We start from the raw sequence: 11245 nt of genomic DNA, 5'->3' as shown, positions 1-11245 counted from the left end.
AACAAATACAAGTGAAAGTTTTGTAAAGGAACAAACACTTTAAAAGACAAACCTATATGAAGCTACATCCCTTTAATTAACATTGTTACAGGTGTTTCAATAAAATAGAGCATGCAGAAACACCACAGGTTTAAAACCACAGGTCCTTAATAACAGCCAGTTTATATTCCCCTTATTCTGTAAATCAGTGGATCAGAGCGAAGAAGTTTGTTTCTTCCCCCCACTTTTTAACAAATACAAGTGAAAGTTATATTAAGTTTTGTAAAGGAATAAACACTTCTAAAGACAAACCTATATGAAGACAGAGTCCTTTATTTAACACTTTTACATGTGTGTTTCAAAAAAAAAGAGTATGCAGAAACACGCCAGAGTTAAAACCACAGAACCTTAGTAACAGCTGGTTTATATTTCCCTTATTCTGTAATCCTGTGGATCAGAAAGAAGTTTATTTTCCTCTCCACTTTTTTTTTCCAAATTCATTTGAAAGTTATATTAAGCTTTCATTTTCTTAGGACTTTTAGATGTAAGTTTGAATTTTTCTGTTGCACGATCAGAATATCCTTCTTTTTAAATGTTTGCCACCCATGTGCAGAGACACAGGTACAAGCTCCTGTGTTTGTTTTGGGTCCATAGATTTTATTAAAATAATATATCACAGGCTGGAGCTGTGGCTTTCTCTACATTTTAAAAACAGATAGGACTATTATACTCATTCATTAGCCCGTTCGTTTATAAGCCGACCCCCCCAAGATGGTTAGGTAAAAATAGCAAAAACTGTATGACCCTTTCATAAACCGACCCTATATTTCAGGGGTTGGCAAACTTTGGCTCCCAGCCATCAGGGTAAGCAGCTGGCGGGTCGGGACATTTTGTTTACTTGGAGCGTCTGCAGGCATGGAGCCCCTCAGCTCCCTGTGGCGGCAGTTCTCCGCGTTCCCAGCCAATGGGAGCTGTGGGAAGTGGCTGGGAACGGCGAACCGTGGCCACAGGGAGCTGAGGGGCTCCGTGCCTACAGTCGCTCCAGGTAAACAAAAAGACAATGTGTTAGATATTCAATTCAATGATTCCATAGAGTTTTAAATCATCAAATTTTGGTGTAGACCCATTTATAAGCCGATCCCCGCTCTTTGATGCGTCACTTTTTTACCAAAAATATTCAGCTTATGAACAAGTATATACAGTAATTAGGCTAGCTAGCGATCCATGCACTATAGTCTGCCTTAGCAATGCCCTTCAGTTTGCTGGGTTTTTTACACAGACTTCTTTCCTAACTTTTTAAACGCTTTTAAAGTTTTAACAAATGGTGAGATTACATTGAAAGACACTTTGTGAAAATCATAACAAGTATTTTATTCCATTTACTGATTGTAAAAGCCAAAAACCATCGCTTTGTGACTGCATGAAGCTCAGAGATAGCCTATCTGAAGAACACCCCACCCCTCAACTTTTCCTCCATACTTTTAACACTTGCCAAACATGCAGTGTTTCATTATATAAAGGGTTTTTAACATGTAACATGAAAATAAAGGGTTTTTAAACATTTAACATGAAAATACAGCATTGACTGAGATGTAACATAACATGACCTTTTTAAAGGATATTCTGTATACAATGAGGCCTATTTGAAGCATTATCTTTGTTTGCTTTTTTAAAGTTTAACATGAAAAAGCAGTATTGACTGAGCTGTAATAAAACAAGGCCACTCTTAGGGAAGCAAGAAGTATACTGTGAAATTTGCTATGGCTTGTTAGCAATGTGATTACTAGACCTGTCTGTGCCACAGGATTCCATCTGAAGAATAAGCTAGAAGATTGTTAAATTACTCAAATTTCAATACAATGAGCACCCTTCTTAGGGGCACAAGCATAAAAACATGCTGGGTCAAACTAAAAGTCCATGTAGCCCAGCATCCTGTCTTTTAACAATGACCAATGTCAGGTGTTTCAGAGAAAATAAACAGAACAGGCAATGATCAAGTAATCATTGCAGCCCATTCCCAGGTTCTGGCAAACAGAGGCCAGGGACACTGTCCCTGCCCATCGTGGCTAGTAGCCTCTATGAATTTCTTTCTTTCTTTTACAACAACAACAAAAAACTCCTTGTTATAGTCTTGGCCTTTACAACGTTTTCTGACAAAAAGTTCCACAGGTTAATTTTGCAGTGTTTATTTCCCTTTTGTTTATTTTAAACCCGCTGCTTACAAATCTTAGTTGGTAACTCAAGTTCTTGTGTTATAAAAAAAGAAATAAATAGCACTTTCTTATTTACTTTCTCAACAACAATCAGATTTCATAGACCTCTATTGTATTCCCACTTTAGTTTTCTCTTTTCCAAGTTGAAAAATCCCAGTATTGTTAATCTTTTCTTATGTAAATTTGTTCCAGACCCTTGGTTATTTTTGTTGCTTTTTTTCCATGTGCTTTTTTCCAGTTATGGCTGTTGCACACTAAGTGAATGTTTTTAAGGATCTATACACAATGATTCCAGTACCTCTTTTTTTGTTTGTTTGTTTTTGTTTTTGCATGGTAGCAGCTAATTTAGACCCCATACTTTTATATGTATAGTTGGAATTATGTTTTTCCAATGTGCATTACTTTGCATTTGTCAGCATTGAATTTCATCTGCTTCATCACCCAGTTTTGTAAGATCTCTTTGCAACTCTTTAAAGTCTGTTTTGCACTTGACTATCTTGAAGTTTTGTATCATCTGCAAATTTTTGCCACTTCATTGTTTGTTTGTTTTTAATATAGAAATCATTTAACAGTACTGCCTACTGCCAATGTATACATCTCACAGTCATTCAAAAATTGCCCTTGTCCTTAGCAATTCGGGAAATGAATTCGAGAAAATAAAACATATTTATTTTAAATGCAGTACACTGCTGTGGAATAGTCACTCTTTAAATTTAAAAACAAAAAAAAAAGCTTTGTTTCAGATTCTTAGTCACACTGCAGCTTTTTCATGCTTATTTGTTTGTTGGCCTAAGTTTAGAGAATGTTAGATGCATCTCCCTCTCTAAACTTGCTCACAAAACTCCCATTTGCTACTTTTGTTCACTAGCTCCTCCAGTTGCTTTTAAAATCCCTGTTCTCCCTGAGTGGCCTGTTTCTGAAGCAGAAACCTTACAACCCTGACAATATATATAGTATATATATAGAAATATATAGTTCAATAAGGAAATATAGCAATCTAATACAATAGGTGCAATAATTTGCTTCCCTACAATCTGATTGTATCTTTGGAGATTAATGTCTTTTCCAAATCTCCAGTTCAGCAATTAACGAAGGGCTAAACTTTAAGCATATTTAAGGGTAGCACCATCATCATATGAGCACATCTACTGGATCAGACCCCAAAGGCAAGCTACACAGCAGAGCACTTAGTTTGTGAATCCTATTGGTGCTTGGGCATGAGTTAGGTGCCAAGCTGCTAGGCAATGTAAGGAAGCAGGTGGCCAAGTGCCTGCCCAACTGCCAAAGTTTAGGAGCTTTGGGAACTTTAATGGTGGAAACCTAGGTGCATAGGGAAATTATGTGCCTGAAAGGCTACACAGCAGCTGAGCAAGGGTTTTGTGAATGCCAGTGTCATCTAAATGTTGGACTTATGTGGTTATAATCCCCTTGAGAATGTTATCCAAATAATTCAGAATCACTCTTAGCTTCAATCAGGCAAAATGCTCACCCGAGGAGGAAGTGCAGGATGGGGCCCACCTGTAAACTTCTCCCTTATCCCAGCTCAGACTGACATTAGAACAACGTTTTTGAAAACCCAATGTCTCTTTGCAGATAACATCATTCTCAATGCAGACACAGCCTACCACAACCTGTCCATTTCTGGAGATAAGAAAAGTTTTAAACATGAAGCCCAACCTCAAAAAGTTCCACCAAATCCAGAGAGGATTGATTTGACTGTCTGTGTGTTGGGCTCTGAAGAATTCTTCCCTGGAAAGCACTACTGGGAGGTGGATGTTGGGAGCAGCACTGACTGGGACCTAGGAGTGGCCAGAAAATCCACAGAGAGAAAAGGAAAGATTTCCGTGGATTCTGGGCTCCGGGTCTGAGTGGGAGAGATTATTGGGCAAAAACAGATCCATGGACCTGGGTCATGGTGCAGAAAAAGGCCAAGAAAATTGGAGTTTACCTTAGTTACCAGACAGGCAGGTGACATTTTTCAGTGTAACTGCCATGTCTGTGTTCTTCACATTTAACAGTTGTTCATTCTTAGGAGAAAATTTTAATGTTTTATTGGAGTTTCATGCGGTACTGAGTCAAACCTCTGTCAGAGTCTGAGACCTGGTCCACACTACAGGATAGATTGATTTAGTTGCATCTTTCAGGGCTGTGAAAAATTTCACGCCCTCTGTGCTATATTTAAGCCAACCCAAGCACTGGTGTAGACACCCCTAGCTCAATGGAAGAATTCTTCTGTCGTTCTAGCTTCCACTCTCTGAGACGTAAATTTAATACAGCCATAGAAGAATCCCTTCATCGCGGAAGTAAGTGTTTACAGTACAGTGCTGCTTCTGTAGTATTTCTAGTGTAGACACACCCTGAGTCTATTACGTCAGCCCAGTTACCTTTATCACCCAAAAGTGTCATCTCTTCAAAGAATGATATCAAGACCATTTCACAAGACTCAGTCCAGCTCCTAACAGGCAGTTTGTCCAGATAACTGTTTGTCACCAACAGTCCCACAGAACAGGTTAGAAGGACATTTCCTGTTTTGGTACCAAAAACAGGCCCTAGCTGAGTGCAATTTCCAAGTGACCCAGCCCCTCCCTGCCCCCTCCACTCCCATGGTAACCCCTTCTGCATGGGAGGACTCACGTGAGAGGTGAATGGCAGATTGTCACTTGGTCTCCAGCAGGCCATTCTGCACTCTGCAGCTGATGTCTCCATTGTCTTCTCCTTCTGTGACAACACTATACGGGTTCTCCCTGTCCTGAGTCACATTGGTCACAACCTCTATCGCCAAGTTCTTCCAGTTCTTTCCAACCCACTGGAGTTCGGGTTTGGGGAACCAGCCTGCGGTTCTACAGTCCAGTCAAATCCCCTGACCTCGGGGGGCCAGAACATCAAAGAATACTGGAGCCACAGCTACAGGGAGAGACAGAGAGTGTGTGTATCAGGAAATTGTGTCTTTGGTAGCACCATGTGATTCCCCAGCTACTGCTGGATATAGGGGGCTGTGACTGGAAAGCTCCATTTCCTTTTGTGCAAAGCCTCCCTGGAATCCCTCATCCTGACAATTGGGAAAATTAAATAATATTGTCTTGCATTTCCATAGAGCACTGAGCACAGGCTCATAGAGGAAGGCTTTAACTGCCACACAGAGGTCACTGCACCTGCTGCTGAAATGCAGCCACTTCTGGGATAGACCCAAGCAGGATCACTGTACTTAAGAACAAACCAGGAAATGATGGATGGTGATCATGCCCACATCTCTGCTTGCACTCCGCCTGTGCCACCTTCCTAAATACAGTCCCCTTTGGTGTCCTTCTCCTGCACTGGTGACATTGCCCAGGCCATGCCACCTCATGCTTGGACTTCCCTCTCACAGTAATGCACACAACCACCCTCCCCTCATATAAATCTCTCCCTGCGGAGCCTTTGGACTAGGAGCCACCAAAGATGGGAGATGATTTAAAATTTTCTCAATGCTGTGCATTATCATAGGAGGGCCCCTCATCAGGGGCTTGATGTTACTGAACTGTACTGTCTGGGGCTATGTTACTCAGTGAGCTCAATGGGCAGAGACCATCCCTTCCACTGCCCTTGTGCAGCACTGAACACAGGGTCAGTGCCCAGAGAATAAAAAACAATATCCCAGCCCTTGGACACTGCAGGGAGAGTTTCAGGGAGGCCAAATATAATTGTTACCTGAGCTGGGATCTGGGCAGAACATGGGAGTAAAGGTCCCACTCCCTCAGACAGCACCGCAGTGAGAATGAGAGCTGAGGATAGTAGCTTTATGTCTCATTGAAAATAGGTCATTTAATCCAACACTGACCCTGCTAGCACCACAGTGGGGTCAGTGCTGAGTGCAAAGGGAGAGTGCTCCCTACTGAGTCCTGCACATAGCTCCCTGCAGCACTGGAGGCTCAGTGTTGGGGAATTCTCAGTGGCAGAGGAGGCTCCGGCTGCCTAGATAACAAACCCCCTTGTGCCACATCTCATCTGTGACCCGTAGCTCAGTGTTGGTTTAGTGGCTCCACTCTGGGTTCCTCATAAAGCACTGGTATTTCCCATCACCCACCAGTTGGAGCTGTTTCAGCTTCAGGGAGACATTCCCGCTGATGAACTCCTGTGGGAACAGCTGTGTTTGGTTCTGGTAACTCTCCCCTAGCAGGTCCTGTCTGCCCTTGTCTGCATACTCATGACCCGGGATAAATCCTGTTCAAATTTTCCTCCACAGCATTTCCATGCTGGGTAGTTGGACCGGTGTGAGAGCTGGCAGGGTAACACCACTTTTTGGCCAACTAACCCCACCAATGGGTGTGGGGAGCCAGCCAGGGAGAATGTCTCTGGAACAGAAAACGCCAGGAGCTGCCTGAGTGAGAAGAAAGAGGAGAGGGCGTCACTGAGCCAGGGTCAAGCAGTTACAGACACAGAGTGTATAGTGGATCTAATGCGGGAAAGGCAGTTAGAGAACCCCAGTGCATTAAAGCCATCCACAATGGTCTGCACATTTCTCAGTGTCACTACCCTTGATAGCAGCTGGTCAATGATTGCATTAGCTACCTGCAACACAGCAGCCCCTGCAGTAGATTTGCCCAATCCAAACTGATTCCAGACTGATCAGTAGCTGTCAGGTGTTGCAAGCTTCCACAGTGCTATGGCCACTCGCTTCTCAACTGTGAGGGCTGCTCTCATTCTGGTGTCTTTGTGTTTCAGGGCAGGGGACAGCAAGTCACAAAGTTCCATGAAAGTGGCCCTATGCATACGAAAGTTTCGCAGCCACTGGGAATCATTCCAGACCTACAACACTATGTGGTCCCACCAGTCTGTGATTGTTTCCCAGGCCCAGAATCGGCGTTCTATGGCATGAAACTGGCCCAATGCCATCATGATCTCCCAATCACCACATGCTGTGCTTCTAGGAACGTCTGTGTCCATGTCCTCATCAATATAGTAATTGCACTGTCGTTGCTTCCTCGCCCGGTTTTGCAGGTACTGCACATACAGCTGGATACTGTGTGAGGTATTTACAATGGTCAAAACTGCAGCGGAGATCTCAGCAGGCTTCATGCTATGGCACTTGCACGGGTAATCCTGGGAAAAGGGCACAAAACGTAGGAGGCCTGTTCGGTTCAAGATGGCCGATAAAAGGAGGTAAATGGTTGTCTTCTGTAGCTTTCACAAAGTCGGGAAGCTCGCTAGAGCTGCAAGAGCGGGAGAACAGAGTTTGTGGTGGAAGCGTGAGCAGAGTTTGCGGCGAAAGCTGTGCGGCTCAGGTCATGATGGCCGAAAAACAACGGGGAATTGTTGCCATCTGTAGCTTCCATGGGAGCCCAGGACCGACAACATGGAAAAACAGGACCGACAACATGGAAAAAGTGGCAGAAGCTGTGCGGCTCAGTTCACGATGGCTGAAAAACGGTGGGGAATTATTGCCTTCTGTAGCTTGCACACGAGCCCAGGACAGACAGCATGGAAAAATTAGCTAGTGATGCAAGAGCGGGAGAGCAGAGTTTGCGGCGGAAGCTGTGCTGCTTGGTTTATGGTAGCCGAAAAAAGGCAGGAAATGGTTAGATAAAAGAGTAGATAGAAAGATGAGAGGACATGTGAGGTGGATTCATAGTACCAGGAGACAGGCAGAGCACCATACTGCACCTTCTGCTGGAAGTATGGCGTCTGCCGTAGCTTTCACGGAGGGAGGAGCAAGTGACTGCACACACCCAGAAACACTCGCGAGAATGTTTTTGCCCCATCATGCACTGGGAGCTTAAGCCACAATTCCAATGGGCGGTGGGGACTGTGGGAACTGTGGGATAGTTTCCCACAGTGCACAGCTCTGACATTCTATGCTAGCCTCAGTACTGTGGATGCCCTCTGCCGAATTCATGCGCTTTAGTGGGGACACACAACACCGAATGTATAAAATTGCTTTCAAAAATTTGAATAAAATAAGTTTGAATTAATTTTGTACTGTAGACATACCCTTACTGTGGATGCAGGGCAGTGCAACCATACCACAGCTGACTCAACCTGGTCCTCCAGTGCTTTCCCACAGTCCCCTGGAAACTTCTCCAAAAATGCCTGTCTTGTAATCTACTACACTCTATTGGCAAGGGATGGCCCCAGTTGGATGCTACCTGCCAGTTCACAAAGCTCTGCACAGCCCCATAGTACCCAGTTACGAACTCTTTCCACTGCGAGCAACTTCTTTGATGAATCAATTTCAGATCAACATAAATGCATAATGGCTGCTGAGAGGCCAACTAAGAGGACTTTTGCCTGGCCTAAGGGTATCGAGTCTTTGATGGATCTTTGGTCTCATGTATGTCCCTTCCCTACATTCAATACCAAAAACAGAAACTGGCTCAGATGGGGAGTCACTGTTCTGGGGATTGGTGTCTGGGGGGAATTAAGCATCTGAAGGTGATTTACGTCTACACAGTAGCTGTGTCTGAAGGGTCTCCAGGCTTTTCTGTCCCACAATGGGGCATGTAGAGCAATTACTGCCCAGCTGCAGCATCTGGCACTTGTGGCTACAAGTGTCAGGGAAAAAAGGTAAACTTCTCAAAGCAAGCAAGGAGATTTTGAAAGCAGCATTGCAAAGCCTTGGGCTACCATGTGTTTTTCATAAAGCCCCAGCTCCTGGAGGCATGTGATCCTATGAGATTCTCAGATTTCATTTAATACAAAAGTCAGTTTCTAGCGCAATGGTTTCTGAGAAAAGCTTGAAAATGTGACCTGAATGTGACTGAAGGCTCAAAAAGCAAGGAAAATAAGAACCTGAAAGGTGATTTGGGTTTGGTTTGGTTTTAAAATCTGATGATTTTTTAGACAATCTCCCAATTTTTGAGGCCTGAGTCATGTTGTCTGAAGGCTTGGGGTTGGTGACAGTGCAGCCCCCATTCATCCTAATGGGATGTGGGCACCAGCAGAGATCTCAGCCTTGCAGACCATGAGAATCCATGTCCCCTGTGGGGCAGGTCTAGCATCATGGTGCCGTTGGGTCCCATTGCAGGACAAGAAGGGATCAATATTGGGGGGCTCTGGGAGCCTCTCTTAGGGGCAGCAGGAGCTGAGTGACTTGCTGCGAGATCCAACAATCCTAGCACCCGGAGATAGGACACACCGTGGTTACCCTAATGTCATCCCTGACCTACAGCCTCCTGGGCCTGGTCCTTTTACTCTGCAGGACTGAGTTCTGTGGGAGAGGGGTCATTGGGAATCAGATCCCCCTAGCCCAGCCCTGCAGGGAAGAGTGTACATGGGGGACAGGGAGGGAAATAATTGAGATTCAAACATTTTTAACAGAATGGATCCCCATGATGCACGACGAAGCTGCCACTGTGTTGCCATGGAGACACCCCAGGCAGAGACCTGTAAGGAGAGAGCAGGGATGGTTACCACCTCCCCAGACTGTGTGAGGGGCCCGCAGTGCAGGAAACATGCCCCATCCATCATCTGACTTGACCCACTCTGTTCCCAGAGACAGGAGAGGATTTCACCCTTCCCAGGCTGCTCTTCCTCCTGCCCAGGCTTAGCACTAGGAATTCCACTACCAGAATGTGACATGTATCCACCCCAATTTCCTCCCCTTGTTGGTTCTCTGACCATCCATTGGTGCAGGTGTCCCCTGATACCAGTTCAGGGGAAGCCTGCAGCAGAGCAGGGCCACTTCAGATTACCCCAGTGGTACCCACACCACTGTCCCCCATGCAGAGGGGGCCTGGCTTTGTGCCTGCCACCACCTGGGACAACACAACCGATGAGTATGTATGTGATGGGGGAAGAACCCTGGGGACCCAGCCCCACCACCTAGCACCACTGTAATAATCATGGGTTTCATTAAACAACAAATCAGTGAATGAAAAATGAATAAATCTTGTATAAACAAACAAACAAAACTTGAGAGCTTCAGTGGGAACTGCTGTGCACTGTTCTCCACCCTGCTACCAGGCACAGCTCAGAATTCCTAAATGCATAACACTGTCCCTTAGGAGGAAGCCTCTCTAAATTATAATTTTGTACAATCAACTCTCTACATCTTCCCTCCTCAAAAAAACCATTAGCTCTTATATACATATATAAACAGCTAACAACTATCTAATGACACATACATTAAATTCTCTACCCTTCTAGTACATTTCCATAAACCCAAACTGTCAAGTACCTAGTGAGAAATTACCAGCACATCACTCTGGAGTGAGTCTTTACCACTCACATTCCTCAAACACCCCTTCTCCAGGCAGGTTAGCAAGTCTCTGACACTTTCTGGATGTTTTATCTCCCTCTCTGATCTTCTCTGTATCAGGCCTTGGCTACACTGGCAATTCACAGTGCTGCACTTGCTACGCTCAGGGGTGTGAAAAAACACCCCCCCTGAGCACAGCGAGTGCAGCGCTGTAAAGCGCCAGTGTAATCAGCGCCTGCAGCACTGCACGCTCCCTCGCAACACTGCAAGCTACTCCCCTCGGAGTACCTTGCAATCCGCGAGCGTAGCCAAGGCCTCAGTCTTTCATTACAGTCTGAGTTGTTCTCTTGTTCCTTGTCAGTTTCTCCTTTGTCCATTGCTCATAAACAATCAGGCAGTTGGGAAAGGCCAAAGTCCATATCTATCATCAGTGTTCTGGAACTTTCTGTGATTACTCTTAGATTCCTTCAATTATGTTGAAATGTGTCCTCTCGGTCTGTCTGGACTACGTAAGACCTTTGATGCAGCTGTTCTTTAATGGCACTCCTTTGGCACCAAGTACTAGAGATGTGATTCCTCAGGCACACTCTATTACCTGGGTTAAGAGATCATGGACCCCTTTGTCAAAACAATATTTCTGCCTCTAATTCTGATTTTCTTTCATCTTCTGTGTGGTTTCATTATGATGAGATTTCAGCAAGTTATCAGTGATTGGTAAATTAGAGCCGATCCTTCTTCCCATTAACAGCTGAGCTGGAGAAGAGACATACTCCAGAGTTGTAATTCTGTAAACCACTAAAGCTTTATTCAAACCACCCCCACTGTCAAAAGTCTTTTTTCATAAGGTTCTCTTCCGTTTCAATAGGTCTTTCTTCAAGTC

The sequence above is a fragment of the Trachemys scripta genome, unplaced genomic scaffold (assembly GCF_013100865.1).
Source record: "Trachemys scripta elegans isolate TJP31775 unplaced genomic scaffold, CAS_Tse_1.0 scaffold_26, whole genome shotgun sequence".
Taxonomy (NCBI): Eukaryota; Metazoa; Chordata; order Testudines; family Emydidae; genus Trachemys; species Trachemys scripta.
The sequence above is the reverse complement of the archived record's forward strand: the minus strand, read 5'-3'. Positions refer to the sequence as shown.